The following is an 11,916-nucleotide window of genomic DNA, read 5'->3' on the forward strand; positions in this document are numbered from 1 at the left end:
CGTGTGTCCAGTGATGATTTGATAAACTGGCGTGTGTCCAGCGATGATGGTGAAGTGGTATATAAGATAGGCGAACTCTAGTTGTGATTCAGGCATGATAAGCTTTCCCCTTGTTGTAGTTATTGGGATGCATACTCGGTACATAACTTAGATGCATCTGCGACAGCAAAGGGAAGTGACCTCATGGGACCGAGCATGGCTAGCGGTTGAGGGAGGAAAGATCCCGCGGAGGAGATCTTAGATTACACGGTGGATAGTAATAAACTGGTTTATGTGGAACAAACTTTGTCTTGCTTTTTCGCACTATTATTATCCTGCTGCTTGCTATCTGTAATGTAAGAGGGGTGGTTTGGTTGAATTATTCTATTGGGTGATTTATCACTCACGGATACGTCTGTATCCTGGCAAATTGTTTGCTTCGGCGATCAATTTGCTAGAGGGCGCAGGATTCACTGGAGATGATTCGAAGATGTTGCAGTTCAACACGGAGAAAATATCAGGAACGAAGATCGAGTATGTTTCGAATTTGTATCAAGCTTAGAGTCAGCTCTGAAATTAATGTATTTTGAATCAACAAATTTATCTTGTGACTGTAATAGTTAAACTTTATTTTGAAAAATTATATTTATTTAGCAAATTTTTTTAAAATTTTATTTTATTTTACTTCCGAAAAGTCGGGGCGTTACAGGAGGTGGCTTCTGAGCTGAATAAAATTTATTCTTTGCACCTGCAGGCTTGGCCGACAACTTTCTGCAACTGTCAGAACTTTTCCCCGAAACGCCACGCGACATAAAGAGAAATGCCGTGCTGTATATTGAAGTCTCGTGCGTGGAGTAATTTTTTTTTGAATTTTCTGAAATGCCGTGTGGCGTTTCTGAAATACCGCGCGACTCTTTGAAACGCCGCGCGGTATTGTGTGTAAGCACAGCACACCAAACTTCGCGGGGCTGCCTCGGACACTCCCGAACTCATATTTAAGCACGGTTCAAAGCATTGGAAAGCTTATCGAGCCCTCTTACTAACCCAATTGGTTTCATTCAAAGTCGTTTTATACATTGAAATGTGTGCCCATTTTACCCTCAACGTGTCATGAAAAAAGTATTTTTTGACAAAGCAAACGCGTTTTTCTCTTTGCAATTGAATCGGTGGCCACCCTATATATTTGGGAAGGGGTTTTCTTGAGGTTTAGAGAAGGAGTGACAAAGGAGCAACAATCCAAGTCTTGAAGGTATATTTTTTCTTATTTATCCTCGGGGAACTTAAAGATTATTCGGAGGCCCAGATTGGTGATAAGCACCCGTTAATGCAATGCAGGGTGCGCTAGTATCTAGTTTTAGTTAATTTTATCGTTTCATTAGTTGCTTCTTAATTGCGTTTACTCATAAGGTATGTTTTTAGTGCTTTCAGGTAAATCGTGTGAATAAGGCATATTTTGACATCATTCATGGCCCGAGTGCGTCCAAGTACCCAAGAAACCAATGAAGACCTTGTCGACCCTTGAAAATCTGTCTAAGTATGGAAAAATCACTTTTCGAAAAAATATCGATTTTCGAAATAAAAAATGGCGGTAATTGATCCTTGAATTTTTCCAAGAGCAACTTCAAAATTGCAAGGTTTTATTCAAAGATTAAGGTCATGTTTTGAGCCATTTATTCGATAGAAAAGTGTGCTGTTTTCTGTTTTACACTAAAAGCTAGGGGTCAACATTTTGATTATATTAAAATCTCAAAATTCTGGTAATGTCATTGTTTCCAAATGGGGGGTACTTCCTTATTTTCATTAAATAAATTAAAGTAAAGAAAAGGTAAAAGAAATGTTTAAAATGCAATCTTTACTTAAGCTTAGAGAATGAAAATAAGATGCTGTGGAGATTTGCCCGAGCAAAAGCAGATTTGCCCGAGCAAGAGGAAGGCAGCCAAGGCAGAATTCTGAGCTATTGAGCTCGGCATCGATGGGATGCCATATGTTACATCGATGCCGAGCCCCTTAGTGGTCCAGTCTCTTATCCATCTCCGCATCGATGGAAGGAAATGTTTTACATCGATGCCGAGCCCCTTAGTAGAGCACTCTAAGGCCGTTGCCATCGATGCCAAGGGGCTTAGCAGGGGATTTTCAGAGCATCTGGGGAATATTCCAGGCGCGGATCTTCAAGATATAAAAGCTTATGTCATTTTTGTAAAACAACAAGTAGATAGATTCAAGTAGCATAATTTCTAGATCTAAAATTAGATTTCATGGCAATTCAAATTGTTCTTGAGTATTCTTCATTTTTCAGTTTTAAATACTTTAATTTCTGCCTTTAGTTGTTAGTTTTTGATATTGTTGCTTTAATTAAAGTTGTTTATTTTCTCCCGATCTATCTTAATCTCTAATTTTCTTCTAGTGTTGCTTTTCAATTATGTTGAGTAGATTTTTGCTTGCTTTTATCTCTCTAGATATGAGTGAGTAGTTTCAAGGGTTAGGTCATGGGATGATTAGCACCTCATGGCTAGGGCAAAAATTGCATTTTGCACCCAATAAAGCTTTAAACTTTGATTTGAAAATTGATGTGGGGTTCGGGTTTGTTTGTCAAACTACCAAGGTGTTAACCTCTTTGATCATGTGTAGGTGGGACCTTCGCCTACCCACCACACATGCTGCTTAGAGCTCTGTCGCTCGAGGTATTTGCCAAATGAATTCTAGAGCTAGCTTGATTCTCAAACCATTTTATCTTCCGATTTGAGAACTATAATCAAGTATCTTAAATTGTGTAATTGGGTGAAGAGTGTGATTTAGCTTGAGTCTTGAGTGTTAATAATTCCTAGACCTAACCTATCTTTTCTCTAGTTAATTCGTTTTTAATTTAGCCCTTTTATTTCCACCGTTTAAAGTAAAACAAAGTTAGCTGTCTAAAAGCCAAAAGCCCTTACTTGCATCTACAAATCCAGCGAAGTCATATAATTATTCCCTTGGGTACGATCCCGGATTTCCGATTTATTATGCTTCAATCGACGTGTTAAACCCTACGCTTGGGGTATTATTCCATTACATCGGAGAAAACGAAGCAATTGGGGTGTTTACAATAGTCCCTCTTTAACGGAACTTAGGTACCATTGCTTGGTATGAGTGACGTTAAAGATTAGACATCCCAAACCATCGCTCCAAAGTCTTTAAGTTAAATTCAAGAATGCAATAAATGTGGTCGCGCTCATGGTGCTGCCTACGTACCCCGTTGTAGGGATCAGACCAATGTAGTTCAATCGGGACAATGCAGGTAAAACGAGTCCCTGAGGAAAAATTGCAAAAACAAATAAACTTGAGAAGATTGAGTGCTTGAGTGCCATGAAATTTTTGATATGAGTACTTGGGGGACTAAAATTGAAACGAGTTATCGGGGGACTTAAAATTGAGATGAGTCCTCGGGGGACTCAAAATTGAGACGAGTCCCGTGGGGATTAAAATTGAGACGAGTCCCAGAGGATGAAATGCTCGGACGGCGAAGAGCTTGAATTTTGGAAATAGCTTGAATTTTGAAGACTTGGAATCTTGAAAGAAGCTTGAATTTTGAAAGAAACTTGAATTTGAATTTTAGAAGAGACTTGAATTTTGAAGACTTTGAATTTTGAAAGAAGTTTGAATTTTGAGAGAGTCTTGAATTTGAATTTTGGAAAAGACTTGAATTTGATTAGCTTGAATTTTGGAGACTTTGAATTTTGAAAGAAGTTTGAATTTTGAGAGAGACTTGAATTTGAATTTTGAAAGAGACTAGAATTGAATAGCTTGAATTTTGAAAAAGACTTGAATTTTGAAATAAGCTTAAATTTTGAAAGAGACTTGAGTTTGAATAACTTGAATTTTGAAAAGCTTGAATTTTGAAGAGCTTGAATTTGAGACTTGAATTTTGAAAAGCTTGAATTTTGAAGTTGAATAATTTGAATTTTGAAAAGCATGAATTTTTGAAAATGGCTTGAACTTGAAGAGCTTGAATTTGGCGTTCGATTGAGACAATACATGAATGATGATGCGAGTTGATATGTCGTGGAATGTCACGTGAGCATGTAAAATGAATGCAAGTATGACAAAAGTGAGTCCCGGAGGACGAAGTGCAAATAGATTGTGACACCCCGCTTTCCGGTGGCCGGCGGTACTGCAGGATGGCAGGCTCCGTCCGGACGGGAGGGGGCAAGTCATGGTTTATAAGGAAAAGATCCCTCATACTTGTACAAGGCCTTTTAAAGCTGTGAGGGCGGGCCAAAGCGCATAGGAACTTCACAGTTAAGCGTGTTCATCCTGAGGTAGTCCAGGGATGGGTGACCTACTGGGAAGTCTATAGGCTTTGGGCGTCTAAAGCGGACAATATTGTACAAAGATGGAGCGGGTCGTTACAGAGTGCGAGACAAAGTACAATCTCAGAGGATGAAGTGCAGATAGAGTGCAAGACAAAGTACAGTCCCAGAGGACGAAGTGCAGATAGAGTGCGAGTCCCGGAGGACGAAGTGCTAGACAAAGTGTAGTCTCAAAGGACGAACCATAGCTCAAGAGACTAAATGGTTTCTAGGTCGGTTAGACCGTAGCTTGAGAGAAACTACAGGCCTAAAAGATTGTGGATTGATCTTGGAATTGACTCTTGAATAATCATTCAAGATTCGCCTATGACGCCGAACGACAATGATGATGACATTCCTTGAAAAATAGGGGACATGTCTAAGCACCCTATTTGCTTTATTGTCTTTGGCTAGTGGACCGGTATTCTCAGGAGCTTTGAATTTGGATTGGATTCCGTGCCGGATTTGAGCTAGGGATTGCCTTTGGTTAGGGTTTGAGTCTTAGATTTGTTTTTCCCGGTAGACAACATTGAGCCAATGTACCCCAGTGAGTAACGACCTCCAGTCCTGATGGTTTTGGCAAGCAGTTGACCAAGCGCAGCCCAGGCTATGATTACAGCCTAACGAACTTCCCTCAGGGATGACTTTCACGAGTTTAGGATTGACAAGACCAAGACGACTGGTTCGACCTTTTAGCAAAAGGGGTGGATTTTGATAGGACTATGTTGACTCAAACATACGAAGGAGGGAAAGACCGTTTATAAATGAATCGACTTTCGAATAGTGCCTTTGATTAGGCCGAGAGTTTGACTCTTTGAAGAAAACAGGATTCATGTCCCATAATTTACGACAAACCAGGTTTTTGTGATTTTTCCCTTCGAAATTTGTTTTACTCCATCAATTGATCAAAACACAAGAGTTTTTATCATGAACCAAGTTGCTAATGATGACCCATGTCCCCGTTTGGATTTTTGCCTTGATTGATGTGGGTTTCGCACAATGCCTCGATGTATTGATGCCCTTTTAATGTAACACATAGGACTCTTGCTATCAAGTTGTGCTTTCCAATCTGAAATGACTTTTTGGGTTGTAATGTGGGCCATGGTTTGGGCTTGACAAAGAAAGGATATTAGACTCAAAAATTTCACTTTCTTTTGGGTTTTCAAAGCTAGCAGTTATCTTTAAATTGTAGGTGCCTTCGTTTCATTCTGCCTTCAATACCTTTCAGTGTGTTTGACACTTTCATCCTGTTGATGCTTTGAATCTCGATGTGTTTGGCACTTTCACGCTTTTGATGATTTGAATTTCAATGTTTCTTCTGGCACTTTATTTCTCATTTCACCCCGATGTGGAGGATAGCTGGCTAGCTGGCTTCTTTTTCAAAGAATTTGATTATGGCTCAAAGAGGCTATCAAAGGATACATCTTTATGTGTAGGATGAAAGAAACGATGGCCTTTCTTCAATTTAGATTGCACAACCTAACAACTGAATCCTAGATACTCATTAAGAGGCTTTTGTTTGCATGCTCTAACTTTTGCCTAGGTCAGATTTTGAGATTCTGACCTAGCGAGCTTTTCTTCTTTTCTCTTTTTTTTTTCTTTAGAGTTAAGGCATTGTTCATTGGAATGGTGTTGGGGAGCGGTCCCTTGAAATTGTTCTTCTTGCATGGGGTGAGGGTTCAATCAAAAATCATCTCGTGTTTTGAAGTGATTATTATGATTCTCAAGTGATGGCGGAAAACAATTCCGAGTTGGGCCGGGGATAATCACAAAAACCTGAGTTTGTTATGATGATTTTGACACAAATATGCGATACTTGAAAGACAGAGGCCGAACCAGCAGGGATTGACTCGAAAGACTATGACCGAACTTTGGGATCGACTCGAATGCCCGTGACCGGGCCTCAAGGTGAGGCTGCCTACGTATCCCGTAAAGAAATCAGGTCACAAAGTAGTTCAAGATTACGAAACTGACTCTTTATTTTGATTTTTTTTTTGACAACATACAGACACGAAAGTGAAAGCATGAAAGACTCAACGTGCAGACTGACATAATAAGGATGAAACTTGACTCGAAACTTTGAAGATTTCCCAAACTCGTGGAAAGTCGGACAGTTACATGGCTCTTGACATTTTACTCCTCTTCTTTGAAGAAGGCGACGTTGATGCAAGGATTGCGCTTGGGCACGGGGTCTGGCTTTTGTTAAGGAGGTGCTTTAATGACCTTGTTGTCAATGAGGTCTTGGATAGCATGGCGAAGGCAGATGCAGCCGTTTGTGTTATGGCCGGGCATTTGATGGAAGATGCAGAAGGTATCTGGGTTATGGGATACTGAAAGTTTTTGAGGTAGAGGAGCTGGAGGGAGTGGCTTGATGAGGCCAGCGTTTAGGAGCTCCCCATAAACCAAGGATTGGGGTGCGGAGAAGCGGGATGAGGTTCTCGATTTGGCGCTGCAATTAAGTTGAGGGCTCGTAGTGGTACCGAGGGTGCCCTTAATGGAATCTTTGCAGGTATTGCTTGCTTCGGCTAGGCCCTTAAACATTTCGGAGAGCTTCATCTTTGTAGGTGAATGCCTTTCATCCATGTCTTACTTAGCATTTCGCTTTAGATTTGGATCCGAGACTATGAAGGTGAGGAGACTATCCATCTTTTGTGTTAAAGCCCATATTTGGATCATTTATGTATCCATTTTGTGGCCCATTTCCTCCACAGCTTTCCTCAATTCTTTAAGCTTTGTTTGCTTTGTCGTTTGTTCGAATTCCAATACTGAATTACTGGATTCATCGGGAATGAGTACAATTGGTTTAGGCAGGTGAGTAGGAATGATATAGTGAGTGGGGTCAAATATAGTGGAGTTGGTGTTGATGTAGTTAATGAGGTGGTTTGACAAGGTGTTTGATTCCTTTGGTGGTGGAAGGATGGTTTCGCTATCGATAAGGTCTTGAATTTTATGACGGAGACGGTAACACTTATCGGTAACATGGCCAGGCATTTGGTGAAAGGCGCAAAAGGCATTTGGGTCGTGGTAGGTTTGAAGCTTTTGAGGCAAAGGAGTTGGAAGGAGTGGCTTGATGAGATCGGCTTTGAGGAGCTGTTCATAGAGTGTGGATAGGGGTGTGCTGAATTGGGTGAAGGTGTGAGTTGGTTTATTAGCTATTTAGTTTATTTTGAGGGATTTGGCATTTGAGGAGTTCTCGACGTGGGAGGTACTGCTGTTTCCGAAAGGACTTCGCCATTGTCGAGATGGAATCCCTTGCCTTCTAAAGCGGGTTCTTTCTTCTCGAGTGTACCATCCTTGAGGGCTTCTTCAATAGCCAATCCAGAATCGTAGAAGGTCTCAAAATCGGGAGATGATTGCGACAGAACCATGTAAGGGGAAGGCACTGGACAGGTTTTTAGTGATGATACGTATCTGCTCTTTTAGGTCTGGCTTATTGTGCATTTAGGTAGTTTTGGCTCTCCACCTTTTTACATAGTCAGCGAAACTCTCATTTTCGCCCATTTTGGAGTTCTCAAGTTCTCGGGTGGTCATTTTTAGCTCAACGTTGAAGTCGTATTGGGACACAAAAGCCATTCCAATGTCCTCCCACGTCTTTTTCTTTGAAGGTGCCAAGGAAAGGAACCATTGTAGAGTCGGGCCAGTAAGTGACTCATGGAACAGTTGAGCCATGGCGTCTTTTTCGACCCCTCACATGGAAAGGGACCCAACATACCCAAGCAAATGGGCCTTTGGATCAATAGTCCCATCGAATTTGGCAAAATCCATCCCTTTGAACTTTTCAGGCAGTTTTGCATAGGGAAATAGACTTAAACGATCCATGTCTATTTCAGTCCTCCCCATCCTTTCCGTTTTGAGGATAGATTCCTCGAGTTTGCTGATTTTGGCAATCAATTCTGCCACTTGGGGGTCAACAACGGGCGCATCCCCGGCGAGCAATGGTTCTGGGCTTGGAGTAGATTTGGCTGGTAGGCGGTCACTGATTTCTTGCATTGATTCGAACATCGTGGTCATGTTGTTTTGGACATCGGCAACAACTGACTTGAGCTGACCATCTATGTTTGTAATTGATTGCCTGAGTTGATCCTCTAGGTTAACCATGGCTTGCCTGATTTCCCCTATTTCATTCCCTTAACCCACCATTTCAGATATCACCACTGGTGACTAAGCTTCTCTTTGCAAACCCACCTTTGAGCCGGACGGTTCCAATTGGGTGAAGTCCCTCAGATGTTTCAGAACTGACAGTAAAGCAAAAATGCGGCTCAAATCCTGCCCGAGAATCATGTCCATGCAATGTTGTTGGCGTCATCTACATCCTAAGACCTACCTCAGCTCCAAATCTCATTTAGGATATGACTGTACCAAGGGTTTCAGCAGCCACGGGTAAGTCGTGTCAGGCAGGTTAAATTCCGAATGCTTCGGAATCAGAGTCAATCTCCTTATCTTAACCATTTGAGACAAAGCAATGAGGTTGCCGAAACCTAGATATAGACACATCCTAAGGCTAGATCTAGACTAGAGGAGCCGTTCGGGCACGACAAACACCGAAGGTATCTCAAACTCCATAGATTTAAGGTCTCCTAGACCGACCGAGGGAAGGCAAAGAGTCCTAAAGGAATCCTATCTTCTAGTCTGTAGAATGCAATGATGTATGAATGATTTGCATGCACAGAAAAGAAATGCACATAAACAGGATAGATCACATAAGTCCTAGCCACGGGTTCCTGTCCTAGTTGGGAAGGTTCTATGGCTATGTACAAGTGTAGAAGGCCGGTTTTGTTCTCAGAAGGGTTCCCTGGACAAGAGCCAAGATGTACTCCCAATGTCAAATGTATTGCGAGACAGTGGTCGAACAGTACGATGGCTCATCATCATCGAGGATTGCAAGCCATCCCGGGAGAGCTTATCACCGGTAAACCGGGCAAGATTGCCTAAAAACACTGGCGAGGCTTGTGCTGTGCAGAGTGTAAAAGAAAACAAAGTTAAATTTTTTTCAAACGATTTTAAATCCCCCAAAGAAAATGTCTTTCAAGCTTGGCTTGCTCCACTAATCAATATTTTGGAGAAAACCAAACAAGCGAACAATAGTAAAAGTCCAAGTTTGGATTGGTCGGATGTGAAATCCTATTATGTTACTATTTCGTTCTTTAGCAGCGTGGAGCGTACTATTTTGACAGACTTTTGAAAGATTGTTCATTTATGTATTAATTTCTAAAGTTTTGATTAACGTAATGTCGTCCCCAGCAGAGTCGCCACTGTGAGACCTAGTTCTTTAAAAAAAAATGAGTAAAAAATAAATAAAAGGAAAAGTGAGTCTATTTTTTTTTTATGTGGACCCTTAATGTGATTTCCTAGAACTATTGGGTTTAAGTTGTAAAAAAAAAAACAAATCTGTGTGCTGGTGTGCACGTGGAGCATAAAGGGTGTGCTTGTGTGCATGTGTGATATATATCTATCAAACAAAACAAAAAAAAAAGAAGATCAGAAATAGAGAAGAAGAAGTAGCGGACGGAAGGGAGGGAAAAGAGAAGAAGGAAAAAAAAGAAAGAAAGAAAGAAAAAGGAATTAGGTTTGTGGTAAGTACTCTTAATTGTCTTATTGTCATGGGGATTTTGTGATTTGTTACGTTTTTTTTTTCTCTCTCTGATTAACTCTAGGGTTTGAGTAGGACTGGAATAAAGGGAAACATTTATCCTTTTAAGAACTGAAACATAGGTGGTTAGGTGCAGGATTTGTGTGCTAAATACTGGAAATTATCTTCATAGCTGCTGTAAATGAATTTGTAAGTGTTGAATTTTATTGTAATCTGTTAGGATGTGAGCCGGAATGTCTAAAATAATTGCCCAAGTGTTGAGCTGGGTTTGAAATTGCCGAAAATAAGGGAGATGCCGAATTGACTGTACCAGATGTTGTGCTTTTGGAATTCTTATGGCAATTTGTGGAATTTGGACTATGTAGTTGTTCAGGAAAGGAAACTGGGCTTCGTACTTGGAGCAGAGAACATGGGTTCTCTTGTGATTGCCAAAAGGGAATTTTATCTTGTGTGGCAAGTGTACAAGAGTATATATTGCTATACTTTAGCTAGAGTTTGGCTAATCTGATGGCTTTTTGGATATGCGATTGACTTGTTTTCTTTTTCTGTTCTTTAATGTGCTGAATGTTATCTTAAGGTTAGTTGGAAGGAACATGATACTAGAGGAATGGTTGCAATCCTTTCATTTTTATGAGTATATCAATCATAATACTCACATGTGTTGATTTATGTGTAACGCTTCAGGTTCGGAGGCGGCGACGAGTACCGTGGCTCCACGTAGGGAGTGAGCTCGTGTTGGTACCTTTTTGACTGGACCTCGAGGTGGGTGTTCTTATTTTTAATAACGGAAGATAAGACATAGTGTAAAGTTATGTTTTATGTTGATAAGATATTGTTCGGCTTGAAGTTATTTGATATATAGCCTTAGTGGCGTTAAGAATATGGCCTTAGTGGCGTTGTGAGTATTATAGCCTTAGTGGCATGAATGATATTGCCTTAGTGGCGTGACAAGTATTGCCTTAGTGGCGTGAATATTTTGCCTTAGTGGCGTGATTATGAATATTGCCTTGGTGGCGTTACTAGTACTATGTTGGTGTTGTTATAGCTATGGCCTCGAACCTATAAATTTACTGGTGTATTAATGAAGTGGTTATAAACAGGCTGAATATTGTGGTTCGGAATATTTTTTTTTATAGTGCTTGTCAATATTGCTTCTTTTATTATGGATAAGAGCATTCACTGAGCACGTTGATAGCTCACACCCCCACAGTGTTTTCTTTTCAGGTGCGTGACGGCACGCGGGTCCACTGCAGAGTCTAGACAGGAGTTTTGTATATAGAAGTCTAGCTTTTTGACTCTTTTGATTATGTGTCTATTTTTGGAGCTTGTATATGTTGTAAATATATGTGGGCACGTCTTGTATGACAGTTATTTCCGTATATATGCAAGTTAAGTTTTTTTTTTATGAGCTGGACTCCTAGCTGGTGTTTTTATTTACTGTTTGAGCAGGGCCAAGGCATGGGTCCATCCCATTCAGAAAATAAATTTAGTGTGGTGTTTTCCGGGATGGGGTGTGACAGCCACTATGGGCTCCCCGCCCGGCGGGTGCTCGAAGAGTCGCCACCCAGATTTTTGAGATGGATGATCCGAGAAAACTGAGAGATCGTTTGAAAGAAAAAGGCTTTTGATCTAGCGAAAACGTCTAGACTTTGGGTTCGGAAGCCACGTTACGAGCGGGGAAGGTTTTATTGAAAAAGCACCACACTCGCCTGGTAAAAACCGGTCTCTACTTAGCATTTTAAATGGGGGATTTAATATCATTTGAAAAACTTAACTTTGATTAAAACATGTACGGGAAAGGAACATGAGGTTTAATATAACACATTGACGTGCTTGTAGTGTGAGCTGTACAATATGAAATGGATGAGCAATGTACAGAAAGTGAAATAACAACATTACAACAGTCTGCCAATATCATGTGAAACACTGTGCGACGGACCGGATACATCACACAGTGTAACTAAAACACCGTGCGGTTCACCTGTCTACGCATTCCAAAATCAATTTGCTTTTACATGACAA

At 40.7% G+C, this 11,916-nt stretch overlaps 1 long non-coding RNA gene across 1 annotated transcript; it reads left to right on the forward strand.

Annotated features, from left to right (window-relative positions):
- Positions 1-10,407: 10,407 nt before the first annotated feature.
- Positions 10,408-11,296, forward strand: LOC131298480 (uncharacterized). Its single transcript, XR_009190519.1, has 2 exons — positions 10,408-10,656; positions 11,105-11,296. It is a non-coding gene; the product is annotated as an uncharacterized LOC131298480 (long non-coding RNA).
- The last annotated feature ends 620 nt before the right edge of the window (positions 11,297-11,916 follow it).

The sequence above is a fragment of the Rhododendron vialii genome, chromosome 8a (assembly GCF_030253575.1).
Source record: "Rhododendron vialii isolate Sample 1 chromosome 8a, ASM3025357v1".
Lineage (NCBI taxonomy): Eukaryota > Viridiplantae > Streptophyta > Magnoliopsida > Ericales > Ericaceae > Rhododendron > Rhododendron vialii.